Genomic DNA, 10,594 nt, shown 5'->3' with positions numbered 1-10,594 from the left:
GGAGGGAGGGAAGGAGGGAGGGGACATTGGACTGTAAATTATACTGGTACCCAAAGTTTAATAAACACATTCTCATATTCTTTGGGTGAAATAATAGATTGGTTGGTTTAAACCAATAGTCTCCAAACTTTTAAGCAACAATTTTGAAAACAAATAGGATTATTTTGTTCATCATCATTGCGGATTAACATAAATTTTTCATCCATTGTCGTATCCCTTAAAATCCCTGATAAAATGAGATTAAGGAAGAGATTGAATACAGATTTAGGACAAAAGAAAAGAAAGAGATAGATAGATAGATAGAGAGGAGAGAAAAGGAGATAGTAAAGAGATACAGGAATAGTTATTTCTCGTATCGTATTATAAACAGCTTTCCGCGGATATAAAATATACAATTATAAGATTTTTAGTCCCGAGATGCCGAAAGCACGGGCTAAAAAACTGGTTTTAATCTTATGATTGTACATTTTTATATTCGTAGAACACTGGATATAATACAATGCTAGACATAGTTTTTTTCTTATTGATGAGAACCGGTTCTAATCCACCGGATATTAATCGATTTCGAATGAATACGAGAGAATAGTTATTTCTTTCATAGTATTATAAACAGCTTTCCGCGGATATAAAATGTAAAATTATAAGATTTTAAGGCCCGAATTGCCGAAGGCACGGGCTAAAAAACTGGTTTTAATCTTATGATTTTATATTTTTATATTTGTAGAAATCTGGATATAATATGATGATAGACCTAATTTTTTCGTATACATGAGAACCGGTTCTAATCCGCAGGATATTAATCGATTTCAAATGAATACGAGAGAAAAAATATTATGACAGTTGTCCTATTATTTAAAAAAAGTAAGTTTTTTTTGTCTGAAGTCTAAGATTTCTATAACTAATAAACTAATTGAGTTTTTCTTTTGGGGAACCTTCAGAGAGGATACATTTTTACTGTAAATTACACTGGTACTCAAAGTGTTTTTAATCACGTTATTTTACTTGTTGTTTAACAACTTTGGGTACTTTTATTATATTTCTCGTATTCATTCGAATCCGGTGGATAGGAACCGGTTCTCATTCATATGAAAAAATTATGTCTAGCGTCGTATTATATCCAGCTTTCTACGAATATAAAAATGTACAATCATAAGATTAAAACCAGTTTTTTAGCCGGTGCCTCCGGCACATCGGGGCTAAAAAAACTGGTTTTAATCTCATAATTGTACATTCTATATCCGCGGAAAGCTGTTTATAATACGAGGCGAGAAATAACTATTAAGTTGGTTGGTTCTAAAATTTTGAAGCAATAATTTTAATCTACATTTTGTTTAACAACATTATTGGGGTTGTATATAAATTTATTGTCCATTGTCTTATCCCCTAAGATCCCTTTAACTAAGTACAGTGTGTTTTTTTTTAGAAAAAAAAACTCACACAAAGAACCCCTTTAAGTACTTTTAAAGAGTGTTGAAACCTACTGAGATCAAAAGAAAGGTATTTAAAAGACCCCAAAAACAGGGAAATAGACATATATTAGGAAGAGTTATTTCTCGCATCGTATTATAAACGGCTTTCCGCGGATATAGAATGTACAATTATAAGATTAAAACTAGTTGTTTTAGCCCCGAGGTTCCGAAGGCACCGTTTAAAAAAACTGCTTTTAATCTTATTATTGTAAATTTTTATATTCGTAGAAAGCTGGATATAATACGATGCTAGACATAGGTACACTTTCGGAAACTAAATTGGAGTTCATCAGTTTTTTCGTATGGATGAGAACCGGTTTCTATCCACCGGATTCGAATGAATACGAGAAAGGTATTTAAAAGACCCCAAAAACAAGGAAATAGACATATATTCGGAAATAATAATTATGTTTTGATTTACCTTTAAAAAGAAAGTTACAAAAACCCATGGAGGGGACTTTTATAAAGGATAATTTAAGTTATTGGAGAACATTTCTCTTTTTTTCAGGGATTGATTAACTGATATTAATACTATATACATCCCCAATAATGATAATGAACAAAACTACCCCTTCTGTAGATTATAACTATTGCTTGAGAAGAAGTTTGTTGGAGGAAAGGTTAATTTGACTCGAATAATCATGGAGGGTGGAGACATTATACTGGTACCCAAATTTTTGTGAACTCAATATCTTAATAACTATGGGTGCTTTACTTAAATCTTGAACGGTTGTTTCAAACTTTTTATTTGATAATTTAATGTACAGAAGGGGTAGTTTTATTTATCATCATAGGAGATATCCCTTTCGATCCCTACAAAAAAAATATAATTAAAAAGTAAGAAAATTTGTCACGGACTCTGCACAGGATAATATCATAAATGACATATTTACTAACAGGAAAGCCCCCCCATAGTTACCTAGTTAGAGGCAGGGATCTTAAGGGATAAGACAATGGACATTTATTTGATATACATCATCATTGTTGGTAATCAAAATTTCCCTTTTCTTGAAAATGATTTGTTGAACCAAGCAATATAATTTCAATTAAAGTGCAAAAAGTTTTTGTGCCAACGAATATGAAAAAATAGTTATTTAACTGGGTACCAGTGTAAATTTCATTCCAATGCCCCCTCCCAGCCTGGTTATGAGTGAAACTATTCTATAACATTTTTATCTACTTGTTTATCTATCCATCTATCTATCTGTTTATCTATCTATCTATCTATCTATCTATCTATCTATCTATCTATCTATCTATCTATCTATCTATCTATCTATCTATCTATCTATCTATCAATCTATCTATCTATCTATCTATCTATCTATCTATCTATCTATCTATCTTATCTATCTATCTATAGTACTGTTTTTGAGAAGGGTGGGGGGGGGTTCAACGACTATTTTTCTCTATGAATAATGAAAAATCTCTTCTTTTCCATAAAAGTAGCTGAAAAACTAATTATAACCATTATTAAGCTTTCTTGAATAACGGTATACACACTCTCAAACATCCCACCACTTTTATAATAAAAAAATAATAAACATGTAAAATGTCAATTAAGTATCTGTTAATTTTGTTTTGTATGATATGATCCAATAATCTTTTGAAGCAATTATTTCTTGCAACATTTAAATAGTTTAAAAGCAAGGATGTAGAGGACATTTCGCTAAAATCGTTTTTTAACTCTTGATTGGTTGGACTAAACTAAATAATTGTCCAAATCAATAATGTTAATTTTATCATCAATTGTATTATCCCTAAAGATCCCTGGTTTAAAGTATACATGTGATTATCTTGCTTAAAATTGTACCGTTCAACCTAAAATTTTTTTATTAGGAGCAAAGCTGCTATACAAGTCATACGGGTCCTCATGTATAGCTCTTCTAGTGTAGCAAACAAGCGATATCCTATTAATAAAGTAGTAAGCTTTTTTGTTTGTAGGAAAGGATCTTGCTAACCGCTGAACCGATGTGGTCCTCCTTTATATAAACTTATTATAGGTCCGTAGATGGCTTTAGGCTATTACGTTTTTATAGAGTCCCGGTTTTAGGCTAATTTTATGCCCTACAAATTCCTTCCAACATAGAGCCTCTAGATGCTGGGGGAGGAATCGCTAGTTATTTAAATAATAATTTATAAAATCCAATTAGGGGTTGGAGGTTTTCATTGGAAAATATATGCATAACAAACCTAAATATTTAACATTCTTCTGATAAAAAAACAGTCAATTTTAGCTTCTTTTAGTTTGGTTTTTAATTACAACTTTTTAAAAATTATGCCATCCCATCCAATATCTCCATTTGCAATTTTCAGTAGTTCTTCCTCTTTATTCTAAAAAAACATCTTTGTTATTGCTTCGCTACTTATGATCATTACTGTCCTAGTTATTGATCCTTATCCAATACTCAACAAATTGAAAGGTTACCAATTGCACTTTTCTTATTGCATACCTTTCAATTATTTGCATTCTAACACACTTTGTCAATATATCCACAGGGTGGATCAAAATAAACCAAGAAGTCATAGTTACATACTTAATGGCTGCATATAATTTATTACCTGATGATCCCAGGAATTAGTATTCCAAGATTAAAAAAAATAGGGGGGGGGGGGTATAATTTTTCATTTGTTTTTATATTTTTTAGGGTTCTGGGTAGTGGGTAGCCCCGAAGAGGTTAGACAAAGAAAATAGGGGTTAAGTGCTCGAAAGGAACTTTGAGTGAATTCTCCCAAATTTTTTATGTATTTATTTATTTTAGCACACTCTAATTGACCAGGGAGGGAGAAGACAATGGGCTGTTTATTACACTATTCTCCAAAGTCTTATAATAAGGTTTTCTTATTCACTGGCTAAACAACCTTGGGGACTTTTGCTGAATTTTATTGATTGGCTCATTTAGTTGAGTGTTCAAACGTTTCAACAACTAATTGTAATCTAAAGAAGAGGTAATTTTGTGTATCATCAATGGGATGTACATCAATTCACCTTATCCCTTCAGATCCCTGTTAATTGCCTGTAGCCATTAAGAACAAATAGTATGCACATGCAAATTCTGTTATGGCCAGGGTTCGATACCCGCACCAAGTTTTGCACAATTAACAATTTTTGGAATAATGAAAGAAAACGAAGAAGCAGGTTTCGTCGTATTTTCAACAATTTAAAGCGGCAGCTAGCTACTTTAAATATGCGCAGCGGCTGTTTATCCTTGGTTATTGCAATATGCATTTTTAGTGATAAATGACAGAATACTTTTGTCAACCCAATCATTTCACAGAAAGAGATAAAGCACCTAAAAAAAAATATTGGTATTTAAATCAAAACTATTTATTGACCTCTGCCTCCCCCCTTCCATATACAATTTTTAAGTAAAATTTATTTGTGGTTCAGAAGCAATTTGAGGGAAACCGCGAAAATATTCTAAATCGCACTTTACTCCAATTTAATGAAGCTTTTCTTTAATAATTATCAATACATTGATAAACACAAAAAACAATAAATTTTGTTGCATTAATGCTTATGCAGAAAAGACTAAAAAACATGAAAATGTGTAATTTTTACTAAAAAAAGTTGAATACTTTTTAGATACCATATTCCTACCCTTTTTACATATGTAACCAATTAGGAATACAAAAGCAAAGTATTTTTTTCTCAACATATAGTAAATAATTTTCTAATCAGTGTTAAAGTACTGAGAAAAAGGGGACAATTATACTAGTCCTTACAGTTCTATAGTAACGTTTTCTTATTAGTTGGCTTAACAACTTTGTGGACCCTAAGTGAATTTTGATTGGTTGGCTCATTAAGTTGAGTGTTCAAACGTTTCAACCACTAATCTTAATCTACAGAAGGTGTAATTTTGTTTATTATCATTGGGGATGTATCTCAATTTATCGGCCATTGTCATATCCCTTTAGATCCCTGGATAAAATATCCAAAAAAAGGTAAATCTTTTTATTTTAAAAACAAGGATGACACCATCCATAAAAGCGAAGCTCTGAAACGATATGACAGACGAACATTAACTTTTGTTGAGTGTCAGAACTGAATATACAAAATATGAAAATATAAGGTTTGACAAAATTTGACGTAAATTTGTTGCAAAACTTCTTAATTACGGAATTCTGTTTAAGGACATACTGATATTTTTAATACTTGATTATAGAGATGCTTTGCTCATAATATTGTACCTTATTGTAATAGGAATCAGTAATCAAAAAATCAGATCAATCGGATGTTTTTATCACACAAAAAAAATTGTTTTTAAAAAAGTAAAAAAATCAACATGTTTAAAATGGACGTACGGACATTCTGGTAACGATTATAGAGTTGCTACGCTTTCTAAATCGTACCTTACTACTACAGGAATCACCATGCAAAGTTTGAAATCAATAGGACAATTCTAACATGTTTAAATTAACGAATAAAAGCTAACTATCTCGGACGGACGGACGTACGGACGTACGGACGGACCGACCCTAATTATAGAAAAGCTTCGCTTTTAATAATGTGAAGTTTGAAGAAGATAAAATGAAAATATTCAATTAAATAAACTATCTTTAATGATAATTTTAAATTTTTTTGCCATAAAAACACATTAAAATTCTGACCAAATACCATTAGGATAAGGTTAACAAAACATCCATTAACCTATCCTAACCTAATCAGCTATAGGTTATATAACAAGGACGAGTGTTGATGATGTACCATACAACTTGATGTATTTAAATACATTATTGGAGAAAAAGATACACATATTTGTTGCTTAAGAATATTAAAACAGTCGAAAAACAAAATTTGAATAATTTATTTTGTAAAACCAGTTGTTTAAATGACAGATAGTCCAAGAATGTACCTACGTGTAAAGAGTACAGAGCTTGATCTTTAAATCATTTTAGTGGTGATTTAGATCGGGGCGCGCCAAAATTTCAGCTAATCACAGCGCTCCATTTTCAAAATGCAGCGCTGTGATTGGCTGAAATTTTGGCGCGCCCCGATCTAAATCACCACTAAAATGATTTAAAGATCAAGCTCAGGATGTAAATATCCACTAGAATACTGTTTCTAAAAAATGAAACAATTAACTGAATATCTTTTTTGTACATTTAAAAAAAAACTAGATAAATATTTAATGTATATAAAATTAGAACCTTTTCTATCCCCCCAATAAGACGGCATGACCATATTTTGAACAAACAGACAGACCATATTAATAGAGTAGACTTACTACCCCAAAAAAACTATAATGATATCAATTTTGGTAATTTGGCTGTAATGAACAAATTATCCGCGGAAATGTTTGATTGATTTATGGTTTCCGTTTCCCTATTTAGTCTACACGGGGTGCAAACAAATCCGCAAAAAATCTGTTTTTAAAACGGAGATAATATGAAAGTAAGAGATAAAGAGAGAAAGATAGAGAGAGTTAGTTAGATAGAAAGATAGATAGATAGATAGATAGATATATATAGATAGATAGATAGATATATAGATAGATAGACAGATAGATAGAGAGAAAAAAAGAAAGAGAAAGTGGAGATGCGATCCTCAATTTTCAAATTCTTTGAACGTACATATGAGACTTTTACAGAAATGCTTCGCATCCACAACTATCTATCTATGCTTGATATAAAATCAACACTATATAGATCATATTATGAACCTTTGATTGACACGTGCCCTGCAATTAACTAGTAGCACTCAGGGGCAAGACACAATTACTTTAGCTAGGCCCAAGGCATTATTTGTATCAATTTATGCATTCATAGGCCTGTCTCTACCTATATGACACCATATATGGGTAACGAAAGCCTATTCATGGTAATCTGTATGTGATTTGCTAATAGTATATGTTTATTAAAGATATTATGTTTATAGTTAATGTAATCGTATAAACAACCAGTACATATATGTATGCCTACAACCATGCCTGATTTACGTCACATATTAACACACAGATATTTAATTGCACAGACAAACACTAAAATCCTGGTCCAGAGCTAATGTTATAGCATGTACCTCTTGAATTTATTCAGTTATTTACTAACTCTCCTACCATCAACTTCTCTTTCTGGCTTTAAAAGGTAATGACTTAGTTGTTTGGCATGCATTGTAGTTTAAATTTAGGCCCCTTAGTACTTAGCATGAATTGAGCTCAGGCCTTATGTTAGAACTCTAACACTTAGCACAATTCACTGCTTGGGACTTAGGGCACATTTCTGTCCTACTCTACTTATAATTTTAACACTTATCCTGTAAATATTTCCATACTTAACTTATGCACTTGTGATATAAATACACTTTATAAAAACATTTTCCTTCCTTAATACTTAATATACTTATATGATTCTGATCGAATATCAAAACCAACCATTTATTCTTAGGTTAAAGCAACATAATACTTCGCGTGGGTCTTTTGTTGAGCTTCCACCAGCTCAACCAAATTCGTATTATACTTGTGGGAATAGAGGGTTAAGCATTCTAAACAAGCGAACCGACGATGAGAATGTCTATGTGTATTGCATTAAAATTAGGTTTTAGTAGTACTCATAGAAGAGCGGTCTCCATACCTAAATATGGACAAACGCCCCATTCGCACACACAATGGTGCAACTTACCGGTTGTATCTTAGAAAAATTTTACTTCATAAATTTTTTTTTCTTTTTTTTTCCTTACCGTACCCGAACCGCCTAAGGCAGGTATTTTTACCAAAATCGAATAATTGTAGCTATGGCAAAATCGGATTTACCAAAACCTGTGATACTATTTGAGAGCAAGGTTAGGACTATGAGGCGTTTGAAGAGATAGGGACTGAAAGGCACGACACAAATGCAATTGAGAGCCTCGTGTACGAGCAGTTGCACTAGCTGACACTCTAGAGGCCCTAGAGAATGCTAGCATATTTGTGGCCATTGGTCGCCGCCCTATAAGGACACTCGCACTGGTTGACACTCTAGAGGCCCTAGAGAATACCAGCACACCGGCACCTCCATGTCCGCCTCTCTTTAGTAAAACACTTGATTTGGAATAATCTATGATTGAGCTATGTGCAAAATTTTGATTTCTGGACTTAGTCAGAATTTTGAAATTTAGGAGTTGTGCTAGGTGGCGGAGTATATATAAATCTTCGGACTTAGTATGATTTTTACTTATTCGGAAATTCTCTAAGTGTTGAAATACTTGAATCTTTGATACTTAAACCAGAACTTATTAAGAATCAAGCATGGAGTAACTTTTCATTTATAAGCTATCAAAATACTATTTGTAAAGGACCATTTTGAACTGTCTTATTAAATGAAAACTTAGGAGCAAATCCTATAGAACACGGGAAACGCTGTTAGTTGGGATACATATTGTCTTTGGAGCCATGTTTCTGAAACAATATGCCGAAAGCAGTTAGTACTCTTGAGTCGTAGTAAAGGGCCAAAAGATTATTACAAACTTGTAGCATTTATACTCAAGTTAAACTGTACTAATACTTTGGTGCCGTTAGAACCGATTTTCTGAGATTTGCACTTACTTATACATGCCTAGGACTTATATTCTTAATGCAATTCTGATTTATATGCGGATGTATCAAAATAACTATCGCCTCTAAAATTTTGAGTTAAACAAAATATTTCAAAGTCTCAAAGATATTCTCAACATCGATCGGTTGGAATGATATAAGTGTAGACAAATTGCTGTATGCAATCAGAGAAATAACTCCAGAGACTTCCTGAGACTCTGAGCAAAATATTCCACTTTTGGACTTAGCACCGTTCTATTTCTTTTGTTACAGAGAATCTTGAATTTCTGGACTTATAATAATTTTTATGAAATTGTGAACTTGGTTGGAAATTTACCAAAATTCGGACTTGTAATAATTACGATTCTTCCAACTAGATTAACAAATTTCATTTTCCACATTTAAAAGAAAATTTTGTCTTAGAGTATTTCTGTCTTAGCCAAAATATTCCAATTATGGACTTAGAGAGATTCTATTTCTTTTGGTGAAGGATAATTCTAACACTCTAATACTTTATAATTTTAAAATCCTTAACTTAGCGAGATTTGCATTTAGTCAAAATACTCCAACAGTGGACTTAGAGTGATTCTATTTCTTTTGACTTATAGGCAATCTCTAAAGTAGCTTTGTGAATGAACTGTTAGGAAATTTCTTCTCGGACAAAATATTCCACGTCTGGACTTAGAGTAATTCTATTTCTTTTGTCTCAAGAAAAATTCACTATTTTTGTACTTAGCATAATTTCATTGAAAAGTTTTGGACTTGGTCAAAATTCACTAATTTTGTACTTAGTATAATTTCAATAAGAAAATTTTTTTTTGGACTTAGTCAAAATTTGTTAATTTTGTACTTAAGATATTTTCAGAATTTTTTTTTCCTAAGCCAAAATTTATTAATTTTGTACTTAAGATATTTTCAGAATTTTTTTTCCTAAGCCAAAATTTATTGATTTTGTACTTAGAATAATTTCATTAGAAACTTTTTGGACTTAGTCAAAATTTTCCAACTTTGGACTTAGAGTGATTCTATTTTATTTTGACTTAGAAAGTTTTTAATTCAATCTTAACTTAGAAAATTTTTGTTTGTATGATCTTTACAAACATATACATAAATACAATAAACAGTTCACTCAACAATAAGTAGGACATGAAAACTAAATTTTTACTTGCTTTGCTAATGCTAAAATTTCTATTTCATGTGCCGCCAGAATACAACAGACAACTTGAGAAGAGTTATAAACCATCAATCATTAGTGATAGTGAATATTAGTGATTTAAAAGTATAGTCAACAACCTAAGCCCTATATGTAATTTAAAAGCACACTTATAAGAGACAAAGTTCTAGTAACCAAACGCAGCAAAAGGTTGCAGCAGCCTATCTTGGGAGTCTTGGGACGTCTCTAAAAGAAGTAGCAAGTAATATTGGAAGTACTCTACTGTCTTTATAAACATCCGGATTAAAACAAAGAAAGAATATTTTCTTTTTATACCATTGAGAAAATTTAATTTTACTTAGGATTATTAGTATAAAATCTATAACCAAGTAAAATAAAGTGTGTACATATAGTTCATAATCTTTATAATCTAAAATTGTTACCTTTTTTAGAAAAAAAAAGTG

This window comes from Acartia tonsa, chromosome 14 (assembly GCF_053477335.1).
Source record: "Acartia tonsa isolate MP-2025a chromosome 14, ASM5347733v1, whole genome shotgun sequence".
Classification (NCBI taxonomy): Eukaryota; Metazoa; Arthropoda; class Copepoda; order Calanoida; family Acartiidae; genus Acartia; species Acartia tonsa.
The sequence above is the reverse complement of the archived record's forward strand: the minus strand, read 5'-3'. Positions refer to the sequence as shown.